The 13678-nt window shown below is 33.7% G+C and overlaps 1 protein-coding gene and 5 non-coding genes across 6 annotated transcripts in view; all 6 read left to right on the top strand.

The window, feature by feature from the left end:
* Window positions 1-13678, top strand: part of LOC142352043 (dynein axonemal heavy chain 1-like) — a 234705-nt gene that overhangs the window by 163998 nt on the left and 57029 nt on the right.
* On the top strand, window positions 487-558 carry Trnaq-uug (transfer RNA glutamine (anticodon UUG)). The gene has a single exon. It is a non-coding gene; the product is annotated as a tRNA-Gln (tRNA).
* Trnaq-uug (transfer RNA glutamine (anticodon UUG)) lies at window positions 2262-2333 on the top strand. The gene has a single exon. It is a non-coding gene; the product is annotated as a tRNA-Gln (tRNA).
* On the top strand, window positions 4187-4258 carry Trnaq-uug (transfer RNA glutamine (anticodon UUG)). Its single transcript has one exon. It is a non-coding gene; the product is annotated as a tRNA-Gln (tRNA).
* Window positions 7029-7100, top strand: Trnaq-uug (transfer RNA glutamine (anticodon UUG)). The gene has a single exon. It is a non-coding gene; the product is annotated as a tRNA-Gln (tRNA).
* Window positions 10863-10934, top strand: Trnaq-uug (transfer RNA glutamine (anticodon UUG)). The gene has a single exon. It is a non-coding gene; the product is annotated as a tRNA-Gln (tRNA).

Below are 13678 nucleotides of genomic sequence, written 5' to 3'. Positions count from 1 at the left end.
GAAAAAAATAACACTCAAAAAATCTGACCTTGAAACTATTAACATCACTGAAGACAATTATTTTGAGCTAAGTTTTCCAAATAGAAATGATAAAAAACAACTGTTTCCGAAAGGAAAAGTAAAATGATCGATAATGAAAACTGTGAAAAATTTGTAGAAATGAGCAGAAGCTAGGCAAAAATTTAGAATTTTTTCTTGCCAGCGGGCCCAATAGCTTTCATGAGAAAAACAACACTGAAAAATATGACCTTGAAACTATTAACATCATTGAAGACAAAAATAGGGGATCACAACGAGTCTCAACTTTTAAAGATTGCAAGCTGGCTCAAGAGCTTGCAGGTAATAAAAAACGAAGACTCGAAAAATCTGACTTAAAAAATACTAAAATTTCTGAATTGATAAACAATTTGAGCTCAATTTAGCAAATAGTAAAAAACATAGAAAAACAGTGAAAAACCTATTGAAATGAGTGGATGCCAGTCACATGGTTCTATGGTGGAATGGTTAGCACCTTGGACTTTGAATCCAAAGATCCGAGTTCAAATCTCGGTAGAACCTAAAGAATCACACATTCTCCTTTTTCGTACAATTATGCGAAAAGAGCTTTGAAAGAGAAACGGATTTCTAAAAATTCACTTCCTTTTCAAAACTTGCACTGAGAAAAAATCAACAGATACTATTTTAAGGACACTTTATTAAGGAACGAGAACATTGTGCAATATCAGGTTCTATCTAAATCTTCTTTGTTTGTCCTCCCGTACGCTATGCACTCTAAGTTAATGAGAAACTGCAAAAAACAAAAAATTAGATTTTTTTCTTGCCAGCGGGCTTAATAGCTTTCATGAGAAAAAGAGCACTAAAAAACTGACTTTGAAAATTTTAACATCGCTGAAACAACAAACAATTTGAGTTAAATTTTACAAGTACAAATGATAAACAAGAAAAACAGTGGAAAACATGTTGAAATGAGTAGACAACCTTCAGAAGATTAGCATCTTAGACTTTGAATCCAAAGATCCGAGTTCAAATCTCGGTAGAACCTGAAGAAGCACACATTGCCTTTTTCGTCTACAAAAAGAGCTTTCAAAAAGAAACGGATTTCTGATAATTCACTTCTTTTTCAAAACTTACACTGAGAAAGATTAAACAAATACTATTTTAGGGACCATTTACTACAGAACGAGAACATTGTGCAATATCAGGTTCTATCTAAATCTTCTTTGTTTGTCCTCCCGTACGCTATGCACTCTAAGTTAATGAGAAACTGCAAAAAACAAAAAATTAGATTTTTTTCTCGCCAGCGAGCTTAATAGCTTTCATGAGAAAAAGAACACTAAAAAACTGACTTTGAAAATTTTAACATCGCTGAAACAACAAACAATTTGAGTTAAATTTTACAAGTACAAATGATAAACAAGAAAAACAGTGGAAAACATGTTGAAATGAGTAGACAACCTTCAGAAGATTAGCATCTTAGACTTTGAATCCAAAGATCCGAGTTCAAATCTCGGTAGAACCTGAAGAAGCACACATTTCCTTTTTTCGTCCAATTCTGAGAAAAGAGCTTTCAAAAATAAACGGAATTTTAAAAATTCACTTCCTTTTCAAAATTTACACTAACAAAAATTCAAAAGATACTATTTTAGTGACGATTTATTAAGGAACGAGAATATTGTGCTAAATCAGGTTCTTTTCTATAAGAATAAGTTAATGAGAAGCTGCAAAAACCAAAAAATTTAGAATTTTTTCTTGCCAGCGGGCCCAATAGCTTTCATGAAAAAAATAACACTCAAAAAATCTGACCTTGAAACTATTAACATCACTGAAGACAATTATTTTGAGCTAAGTTTTCCAAATAGAAATGATAAAAAACAACTGTTTCCGAAAGGAAAAGTAAAATGATCGATAATGAAAACTGTGAAAAATTTGTAGAAATGAGCAGAAGCTAGGCAAAAATTTAGAATTTTTTCTTGCCAGCGGGCCCAATAGCTTTCATGAGAAAAACAACACTGAAAAATATGACCTTGAAACTATTAACATCATTGAAGACAAAAATAGGGGATCACAACGAGTCTCAACTTTTAAAGATTGCAAGCTGGCTCAAGAGCTTGCAGGTAATAAAAAACGAAGACTCGAAAAATCTGACTTAAAAAATACTAAAATTTCTGAATTGATAAACAATTTGAGCTCAATTTAGCAAATAGTAAAAAACATAGAAAAACAGTGAAAAACCTATTGAAATGAGTGGATGCCAGTCACATGGTTCTATGGTGGAATGGTTAGCACCTTGGACTTTGAATCCAAAGATCCGAGTTCAAATCTCGGTAGAACCTAAAGAATCACACATTCTCCTTTTTCGTACAATTATGCGAAAAGAGCTTTGAAAGAGAAACGGATTTCTAAAAATTCACTTCCTTTTCAAAACTTGCACTGAGAAAAAATCAACAGATACTATTTTAAGGACACTTTATTAAGGAACGAGAACATTGTGCAATATCAGGTTCTATCTAAATCTTCTTTGTTTGTCCTCCCGTACGCTATGCACTCTAAGTTAATGAGAAACTGCAAAAAACAAAAAATTAGATTTTTTTCTTGCCAGCGGGCTTAATAGCTTTCATGAGAAAAAGAGCACTAAAAAACTGACTTTGAAAATTCTAACATCGCTGAAACAACAAACAATTTGAGTTAAATTTTACAAGTACAAATGATAAACAAGAAAAACAGTGGAAAACATATTGAAATGAGTAGACAACCTTCACATGATTAGCACCTTAGACTTTGAATCCAAAGATCCGAGTTCAAATCTCGGTAGAACCTGAAGAAGCAAACATTGCCTTTTTCGTCTACAAAAAGAGCTTTCAAAAAGAAACGGATTTCTGATAATTCACTTCTTTTTCAAAACTTACACTGAGAAAAATTAAACAAATACTATTTTAGGGACCATTTACTACAGAACGAGAACATTGTGCTAAATCAAGTTCTATTTAAATTTTTTTTGTTTGTCCCTTCGTACGTTAAGCACTCTAAGTTAATGAGAAACTTCAAAAAACAAAAAATTAGAATTTTTTCTTGCCAGCGGGCTTAATAGCTTTCATGAGAAAAAATGACACTAAAAAACTGACTTGGAAAATTTTAACATCGCTGAAACAACAAACAATTTGATCTAAATGTTACAATTACAAATGATAAACAAAAAATATTTCCGAACAAAGGAATTAAAATGATCGATGAAACAAACTGTGAAAAACCTATTGAAATGAGTAGAAGCCAGGCTCAAGAATTTATGGTGTAATGGGTAGCACCTTGTACTTTGAATCTAAAGATCCCAGTTCAAGAGCTGCTAGAATTTCAGCCCTCCTGTTCTCCGTAAAAACTGCAAAATTAGGAGGTCACAATCATTCTCAACTTTTAAAGATTGCAAGCTGGCTCAAGAGCTTTCAGGTAAAAAAACGAAGACTCAAAAAGTCTGACTTTAAAAATGCTAAAAATGCTGAAACGATAAACAATTTGAGCTCAGATTTGCAAATAGAAAAACAGTGAAAAACTTATTGAAATGAGTAGACAACCTTCACATGATTAGCACCTTGGACGTTGAATCCAAAGATCCGAGTTCAAATCTCGGTAGAACCTAACGAAGAGCACATTTACTTTTTTCGTTCAATTCTGCGAAAAGAGCTTTCAAAAAGAAAAAGATTTCTAAAAGTTTACTTCCTTTTCAAAATATACACTATTAAAATTTCAACAGATACTATTTTAGTGACGATTTATTAAAGAACGAGAACATCGTGCTACATCAGGTTCTATTCTATCTCTATTTTCTTTATATGTCACCCCGTACGCTAAGCACTCTAAGTCAACGAGAAGCTGCAAAAACCAAAAAATTTAGAATTTTTTTTTGCCAGCGGGCCCAATAGCTTTCATGAGAAAAACAACACTAAAGAAATATGACCTTGAAACTATTAACATCATTGAAGACAATCATAGGGGATCACAACCAGTCTCAACTATTAAAGATTGCAAGCTGGCTCAAGAGATTGCAGGTAAAAAAAACGAAGACTCGAAAAATCTGACTTTAAAAATACTAAAATTTCTGAATTGATAAACAATTTGAGCTCAATTTAGCAATTAGAAAAGAACATAGAAAAACATTGAAAAACCTATTGAAATGAATGGATGACAGTCACATGGTTCTATGGTGGAATGGTTAGCACCTTGGACTTTGAATCCAAAGATCCGAGTTCAAATCTCGGTAGAACCTAAAGAATCACACATTCTCCTTTTTCGTACAATTATGCGAAAAGAGCTTTGAAAGAGAAACGGATTTCTAAAAATTCACTTCCTTTTCAAAACTTGCACTGAGAAAAATTCAACAGATACTATTTTAAGGACACTTTATTAAGGAACGAGAACATTGTGCAATATCAGGTTCTATCTAAATCTTCTTTGTTTTTCCCCCCGTACGCTATGCACTCTAAGTTAATGAGAAACTGCAAAAAACAAAAAATTAGATTTTTTTCTTGCCAGCGGGCTTAATAGCTTTCATGAGAAAAAGAGCACTGAAAAACTGACTTTGAAAATTTTAACATCGCTGAAACAACAAACAATTTGAGTTAAATTTTACAAGTACAAATGATAAACAAGAAAAACAGTGGAAAACATATTGAAATGAGTAGACAACCTTCACATGATTAGCACCTTAGACTTTGAATCCAAAGATCCGAGTTCAAATCTCGGTAGAACCTGAAGAAGCAAACATTTCCTGTTTTCGTCTACGAAAAGAGCTTTCAAAAAGAAACGGATTTCTGATAATTCACTTCTTTTTCAAAACTTACACTGAGAAAAATTAAACGAATACTATTTTAGGGACCATTTACTACAGAACGAGAACATTGTGCTAAATCAAGTTCTATTTAAATTTTTTTTGTTTGTCCCTTCGTACGCTAAGCACTCTAAGTTAATGAGAAACTTCAAAAAACAAAAAATTAGAATTTTTTCTTGCCAGCGGGCTTAATAGCTTTCATGAGAAAAAAGGACACTAAAAAACTGACTTGGAAAATTTTAACATCGCTGAAACAACAAACAATTTGATCTAAATTTTACAATTACAAATGATAAACAAAAAATATTTCCGAACAAAGGAATTAAAATGATCGATGAAACAAACTGTGAAAAACCTATTGAAATTAGTAGAAGCCAGGCACAAGAATTTATGGTGTAATGGGTAGCACCTTGTACTTTGAATCTAAGGATCCCAGTTCAAGAGTTGCTAGAATTTCAGCGCTCCTGTTCTCCGTAAAAACTGCAAAATTAGGGAGTCACAGCCATTCTCAACTTTTAAAGATTGCAAGCTGGCTCAAGAGCTTTCAGGTAAAAAACGAAGACTTAAAAAGTCTGACTTTATAAATGCTAAAAATGCTGAAACGATAAACAATTTGAGCTCAGATTTGGAAATAGAAAAAACATAGAAAAACAGTGAAAAACATATTGAAATGAGTAGACAACCTTCACATGATTAGCACCTTGGACTTTGAATCCAAAGATCCGAGTTCAAATCTCGGTAGAACCTAACGAAGCACACATTTACTTTTTTCGTTCAATTCTGCGAAAAAAGCTTTCAAAAAGAAAAGGATTTCTAAAAGTTCAGTTCCTTTTCAAAATTTACACTAACAAAAATTCAACAGATACTATTTTAGTGACGATTTATTAAAGAACGAGAACATTGTGCTAAATCAGGTTCTATTCTATCTATATTTTCTTTATTTGTCACCCCGTACGCTAAGCACTCTAAGTTAATGAGAAGCTGCAAAAACTAAAAAATTTAGAATTTTTTTTTGCCAGCGGGCTCAATAGCTTTCATGAGAAAAACAACACTAAAGAAATATGACCTTGAAACTATTAACATCATTGAAGACAATCATAGGGGATCACAACCAGTCTCAACTATTAAAGATTGCAAGCTGGCTCAAGAGATTGCAGGTAAAAAAAACGAAGACTCGAAAAATCTGACTTTAAAAATACTAAAATTTCTGAATTGATAAACAATTTGAGCTCAATTGAGCAAATAGTAAAAAACATAGAAAAACAGTGAAAAACCTGTTGAAATGAGTGGATGCCAGTCACATGGTTCTATGGTGTAATGGTTAGCACCTTGGACTTTGAATCCAAAGATCCGAGTTCAAGAGCTGCTTGAATTTCAGCCCTCCTGTTCTGCCTAAAAACTGCAAAATTAGGAGGTCACAACCATTCTCAACTTTTAAAGATTGCAAGCTGGCTCAAGAGCTTTCAGGTAAAAAAACGAAGACTCAAAAAGTCTGACTTTAAAAATGCTAAAAATGCTGAAACGATAAACAATTTGAGCTCAGATTTGCAAATAGAAAAACAGTGAAAAACATATTGAAATGAGTAGACAACCTTCACATGATTAGCACCTTGGACTTTGAATCCAAAGATCCGAGTTCAAATCTCGGTAGAACCTAACGAAGCACACATTTACTTTTTTGTTCAATTCTGCGAAAAGAGCTTTCAAAAAGAAAAAGATTTCTAAAAGTTCACTTCCTTTTCAAAATTTACACTAACAAAAATTCAACAGATACTATTTTAGTGACGATTTATTAAAGAACGAGAACATCGTGCTACATCAGGTTCTATTCTATCTATATTTTCTTTATTTTTCACCCCGTACGCTAAGCACTCTAAGTTAACGAGAAGCTGCAAAAACCAAAAAATTTAGAGTTTTTTCTTGCCAGCGGGCCCAATAGCTTTCATGAGAAAAACAACACTAAAAAATATGACCTCGAAACTATTAACATCATTGAAGACAATCATAGGGGATCACAACCAGTCTCAACTATTAAAGATTGCAAGCTGGCTCAAGAGATTGCAGGTAAAAAAACGAAGACTCGAAAAATCTGACTTTAAAAATACTAAAATTTCTCAATTGATAAACAATTTGAGTTCAATTGAGCAAATAGTAAAAAACATAGAAAAACAGTGAAAAACCCGTTGAAATGAGTGGATGCCAGTCACATGGTTCTATGGTGTAATGGTTAGCACCTTGGACTTTGAATCCAAAGATCCGAGTTCAAATCTCGGTAGAACCTAAAGAATCACTCATTCTCCTTTTTTGTACAATTGTGCGAAAAGAGCTTTGAAAGAGAAACGGATTTCTAAAAATTCACTTCCTTTTCAAAACTTGCACTGAGAAAAATTCAACAGATACTATTTTAAGGACACTTTATTAAGGAACGAGAACATTGTGCAATATCAGGTTCTATCTAAAATTTCTTTGTTTGTCCCCCCCCCCCCCGTACGCTATGCACTCTAAGTTAATGAGAAACTGCAAAAAACAAAAAATTAGATTTTTTTCTTGCCAGCGGGCTTAATAGCTTTCATGAGAAAATGAACACTAAAAAACTGACTTTGAAAATTTTAACATCGCCGAAACAACAAACAATTTGAGTTAAATTTTACAAGTACAAATGATAAACAAAAAATATTTCCGAACAAAGGAATTAAAATGATCGATGAAACAAACTGTGAAAAATATATTGAAATGAGTAGAAGCCCGGCACAAGAATTTATGGTGTAATGGGTAGCACCTTGTACTTTGAATCCAAAGATCCCAGTTCAGATCTCGGTAGAACCTAAAGAATCACTCATTCTCCTTTTTTGTACAATTGTGTGAAAAGAGCTTTGAAAGAGAAACGGATTTCTAAAAATTCACTTCCTTTTCAAAACTTGCACTGAGAAAAAATCAAGAGATACTATTTTAAGGACATTTTATTAAGGAACGAGAACATTGTGCAATATCAGGTTCTATCTAAATCTTCTTTGTTTGTCCCCCCGTACGCTATGCACTCTAAGTTAATGAGAAACTGCAAAAAACAAAAAATTAGATTTTTTTCTCGCCAGCGGGCTTAATAGCTTTCATGAGAAAATGAACACTAAAAAACTGACTTTGAAAATTTTAACATCGCCAAAACAACAAACAATTTGAGTTAAATTTTACAAGTAAAAATGATAAACAAAAAATATTTCCGAACAAAGGAATTAAAATGATCGATGAAACAAACTGTGAAAAACATATTGAAATGAGTAGAAGCCAGGCACAAGAATTTATGGTGTAATGGGTAGCACCTTGTACTTTGAATCTAAAGATCCCAGTTCAAGAGTTGCTAGAATTTCAGCCCTCCCGTTCTCCGTAAAAACTGCAAAATTAGGAAGTCACAACCATTCTCAACTTTTAAAGATTGCAAGCTGGCTCAAGAGCTTTCAGGTAAAAAAACGAAGACTCAAAAAGTCTGACTTTAAAAATACTAAAAATGCTGAAACGATAAACAATTTGAGCTCAGATTTGCAAATAGAAAAAACATAGAAAAACAGTGGAAAACATATTGAAATGAGTAGACAACCTTCACATGATTAGCACCTTGCACTTTGAATCCAAAGATCCGAGTTCAAATCTCGGTAGAACCTGAAGAAGCACACATTTCCTTTTTTCGTCCAATTCTGAGAAAAGAGCTTTCAAAAAGAAACGGATTTCTAAAAATTCACTTCCTTTTCAAAATGTACACTAACAAAAATTCAACATATACTATTTTAGTGACGATTTATTAAAGAACGAGAACATTGTGCTAAATCAGGTTCTATTCTATAAGAATAAGTTAATGAGAAGCTGTAAAAACCAAAAAAATTTAGAGTTTTTTCTTGCCAGCGGGCCCAATAGCTTTCATGAAAAAAATAACACTAAAAAAATCTGACCTTGAAACTATTAACATCACTGAAGACAATTATTTTGAGCTAAGTTTTCCAAATAGAAATAATAAAAAACAACTGTTTCCGAAAGGAAAAAAAATGATCGATAATGAAAACTGTGAAAAATTTGTGCAAATGAGTAGAAGCCAGGCACTTGGTTTTTGGTGTAATGGGTAGCACCTTGTACTTTGAGTCCAAAGATCCGAGTTCAAGAGTTGCTAGAGGTTCAGCGCTCCTGTTCTCAAATTCTGAAAAATTAAGGGTCACAACCAGTCTCAAGTTTTAAGAATTGCAAGCTGGCTCAAAAAATCGGACTTTGAAAACAGAAAAATTGCTGAAACGATAAACAATTTGAGCTTAATTCGGCAACTAGAAAAAACATAGGAAAACAGTGAAAAACCTATTGAAATGAGTAGAAAACCTTCACATTGTTCTATGGTGTAATGGGTAGCACCATGGACTTTGAATCCAAAGATCCGAGTTCAAATCTCGGTATAACCTAAAGAAGCAAACATTTCCTTTTTTCTTCCAAGTCTACGAAAAGAGCTTTCAAAAAGAAACGGATTTCTGATAATTCACTTCTTTTTCAAAACTTACACTAAGAAAAATTCAACAGATACTATTTTAGGGACCATTTACTACAGAACGAGAACATTGTGCTAAATCAAGTTCTATTTAAATTTTTTTGTTTGTCCCTTCGTACGCTAAGCACTCTAAGTTAATGAGAAACTGCAAAAAACAAAAAATTAGATTTTTTTCTTGCTACCGGCCTAATGGGTTTCATGAGAAAAAAGAACACTAAAAAACTGACTTGGAAAATTTTAACATCGCTGAAACAACAAACAATTTGAGCTAAATTTTACAAATACAAATGATAAACAAAAAATATTTCCGAACAAAGGAATTAAAATGATCGATGAAACAAAATGTGAAAAACCTATTGAAATGAGTAGAAGCCAGGCACAAGAATTTATGGTGTAATGGGTAGCACCTTGTACTTTGAATCTAAAGATCCCAGTTCAAGAGTTGCTAGAATTTCAGCCCTCCTGTTCTCCGTAAAAACTGCAAAATTAGGAAGTCACAACCATTCTCAACTTTTAAAGATTGCAAGCTGGCTCAAGAGCTTTCAGGTAAAAAAACGAAGACTCCAGAAGTCTGACTTTAAAAATGCTAAAAATGCTGAAACGATAAACAATTTGAGCTCAGATTTGCTAAAAGAAAAACATAGAAAAACAGAGAAAAACATATTGAAATGAGTAGACAACCTTCACATGATTTGCACCTTGGACTCTGAATCCAAAGATCCGAGTTCAAATCTCGGTAAAACCTCAAGAATCACGCATTCTCCTTTTTCGTCCAATTGTGCGAAAAGAGCTTTCAAAAAGAAACGGATTTCTAAAAATTCACTTCCTTTTCAAAACTTACACTTAGAAAAATTCAACAGATACTATTTTATGGACCATTTATTAAAGAACGAGAACCTTGTGCTAAATCAGGTTCTATTCTATCTAATTTTTCTTTGTTTGTCCCCCCGTACGCTAAGCACTCTAAGTTATTGAGAAGCTGCAAAAACCAAAACAGTATAGAGTTTTTTCTTGCCAGCGGGCTTCATAGCTTTCAAGAGAAAAAGAACACTAAAAAACTGACTTTGAAAATATTAACATCGCTGAAACACGAAACAATTCGAGCTAAGTTTTACAAATAGAAAGGATAAGCAAAAAATATTTCCGATCAGAAGAAGTAAAAGGATTGATAAAAAATCTGTAAAAAACCTATTGAAGTGAGTAGAAGCCAGGGACATGATTTTATGGTGTATTGGGTAGCACATTGTTCTTTGAATCTAAGGATCCCAGTTCAAGAGTTGCTAGAATTTCAGCTCTCCTGTTCTCCGCAAAACTGCAAAATTAGTGGGTCACAACCAGTCTCAACTTTTAAAGATTGCAAGCTGGCTCAAGAGCTTGCAGTTAAAAAACGAAGACTCAAAAAATCTGACTTAAAAAATACTAAAATTGCTGAAACGTTAAACAATTTGAGCTCAATTTAGCAATTAGAAAAGAACATAGAAAAACATTGAAAAACCTATTGAAATGAATGGATGACAGTCACATGGTTCTATGGTATTATGGTTTGCACATTGGACTTTGAATCCAAAGATCCGAGTTCAAATCTCGGTAGAACCAGAAGAATCACACATTGTCCTTTTTTTCCAATTGTGCGAAAAGAGCTTTCAAAAAGAAACGGATTTCTAAAAATTCACTTCCTTTTCAAAACTTACACTGAGAAAAATTCATCAGATACTATTTTAGGGACAGTTTATTAAGGAACGAGAACATTTTGCTATATCAGGTTCTATCTAAATTTTCTTTGTTTGTCCCCCCGTACGCTAAGCACTCTAACTTAATGAGAAGCTGAAATAACAAAAAAATAGAGTTTTGTCTTGCCAGCGGGCTTCATAGCTTTCATGAGAAAAAGAACACTAAAAAACTGACTTTGAAAATATTAACATCGCTCAAACAAGAAACAATTCGAGCTAAGTTTTACAAATAGAAAGGATAAGCAAAAAGTATTTCCGATCAGAAGAAGTAAAATGATCGATAAAACAAACTGTGAAAAACCTATTGAAATGAGTAGAAGCCAGGCAAATGATTTTATGGTGTAATGGGTAGCACCTTTTACTTTGTATCGAAAGATCCCTGTTCAAGAGTTGCTAGAATTTCGGCCCTCCTGTTCTCCGTAAAATCTGCAGAATTAGGGGGTCACAACCATTCTCATTTTTCAAAGATTGCAAGCTGGCTCAAGAGCTTGCAAGTAAAAACAAACTAAAACTCAAAAAAATATGTGTTATGAGTTTAAAAATACTAAAATTGCTGAAGCGATAAACAATTTGAGCTCAATTTAGCAAATAGAAAAAAACATAGAAAAACAGTGAACAATCAATTGAAATGAGTGGATGCCAGTCATATGACTGAAATATATGGTAAAGTTAAAAGTTGCTCAATTCAACTAACAATTTAAAAAGAAATAATAATGACACTAACACACAGTAATGCTATTAATTTGCTCAACTGAAGTATGAAATATAACAAGGTGGCTGCTCAGCACAAAAACTGAAGAAGGCGATTGAACTTAAGCTACAAGAAACAAAAGAAGTTTATAGTGGTCACAACAGGTGTTTAGGACGGAAACGTTACAGCGTAGGCGTCAGAAAGGCTACCAGGGGTTAGAAAGGGTCCTAGGTAACAAGCGGAAGCTAAAAAAAAGTGGGTAGGTGACCTCCCGCACCCACAATCTGCCGACATTATACCTTGGACAAAATAAAATATTTATCCAAGATAAAACTTGGACCTCCCCACCTCACCTACCCATGTGCCTGTAAGGCCCTCGGACTTTGAATCAAACGATAGGAGCTCAAATCTTGTAGAACCTAATAATTTACACATCTTCTTTTTTCGTTAAATTTTGCAAACAAAGCGGTCAAAAAGAGTCTGATTTAAAATCAACTAGCGAAAGATGAAAAAGAAAACGAAAAGAAGCGAAATAAAAAGAATAAAAAAGAAAAACCCCATTTTGTTGTCCGGGGAACTATGCTTGTTTTTCCGCCCATCTCGGAATCGAACCCTTCCCTTCGCTTAACAGCCATGGCCCTTATCTCTTACGCTACCGATGCCTATTGTTTACGTCTAATACCCTTTCTAATAATCAAATTTCTGGTGGGTGACTATTTGGTTTGCGTGTTTCTGGAATGGGGCTCTTTCAAAGAGTGCAAAAACATGTTCAGATTAGGAGCTTTAATATGGCAGTATAGCGCGTCTCAAAGCGCATCTGTTAAGCTCGGCTCTAGCTTTAAGAACAGTTAAAACATGTAATAAGGCGGATAACCATTGCGCTCAAGTGCGATTGATTTTTAGATTTTTATGTACATTTAAAATATAGAGAAAAAAATTTTTGAAGCAAAGAACGATAAGAGAAAATTAACGAGGCAAAAGAAAGCAAGAAAGAAAAACAGGAGTAGATGAAAAACAAAAATTAGCTGATGTTTCTGGGGTCCAGAAAATAAGGGCAATTTTTCGCATCAACTCGGGTGCGCACCTATGCCCCTCGCTTAACAGCCAGACATAGATTTTACCGCTTACGCTACCGGTGCGTATTGCCTTTGTCCGTTGCTCTTTCTGAATCAGCAATATTTTGGTCAATAGACTCAATGGCTTGCCCGTTTTGGCAAGCTTAATGATCGCAAAACATGTGCAAATTGATAGAAAGATGAAAGAAAAAATGAAAAAGAGCAAAATAATTGGAACGAAAAAAAGAACGAAGAAAAGGAAAGCCAACTTTTCAAATTTTTGGGCCACAAAATTATGTGTCTTTTTCCGCCTTTAGTTCGATTTGAACCACTGCCCTCACTTGATAATCATTGTTCTTATCCTCTACGCTACCGATGCCTATTGCTTACGCCTATTGACCTTTCTAGATATCAAATTTTTGTTTAGTGGCTATTTGGATCGCGCCCTGAAGCCCCCTTATGCAGCTTGTAAGAAAAAGTAGGAGCTGAGCACGCACGTTTAAGTAACATTTTGTGCTTTGCAAGAGCTGTTTATTGTTCTGAGCAAGTACCTAACCGAATTTATTTTGTCTTTGGAGCTTGTTTTAACATCTTTTTGCCGATTTTTGTGTCCAAGGCTGTCGGCGCGCCCAACACCCCTGGACATAAAAAATGTCAAAAAGATATTAAAACAAGCTCTAGAGACAAAGTAAATATGGCGAAGTACTTGCTCAGAACAATAGAAAGCTCTTGCAAAGCATAAAATGTTTTGTAAAGATGAGTGTTTAGTTAATTTAGTTAATTCTGGGTAAAAAACGGAAGAAATTGGTTTCACTAACATTGACAAACCAAAAAGTTCTTAGTTTGCAGACAGAGGCGTAAAAA

Source organism: Convolutriloba macropyga, chromosome 13, assembly GCF_964194025.1.
Source record: "Convolutriloba macropyga chromosome 13, txConMacr16.3, whole genome shotgun sequence".
In the NCBI taxonomy this organism is placed as follows: Eukaryota; Metazoa; Xenacoelomorpha; order Acoela; family Convolutidae; genus Convolutriloba; species Convolutriloba macropyga.
The sequence above is the reverse complement of the archived record's forward strand: the minus strand, read 5'-3'. Positions and strand labels throughout refer to the sequence as shown.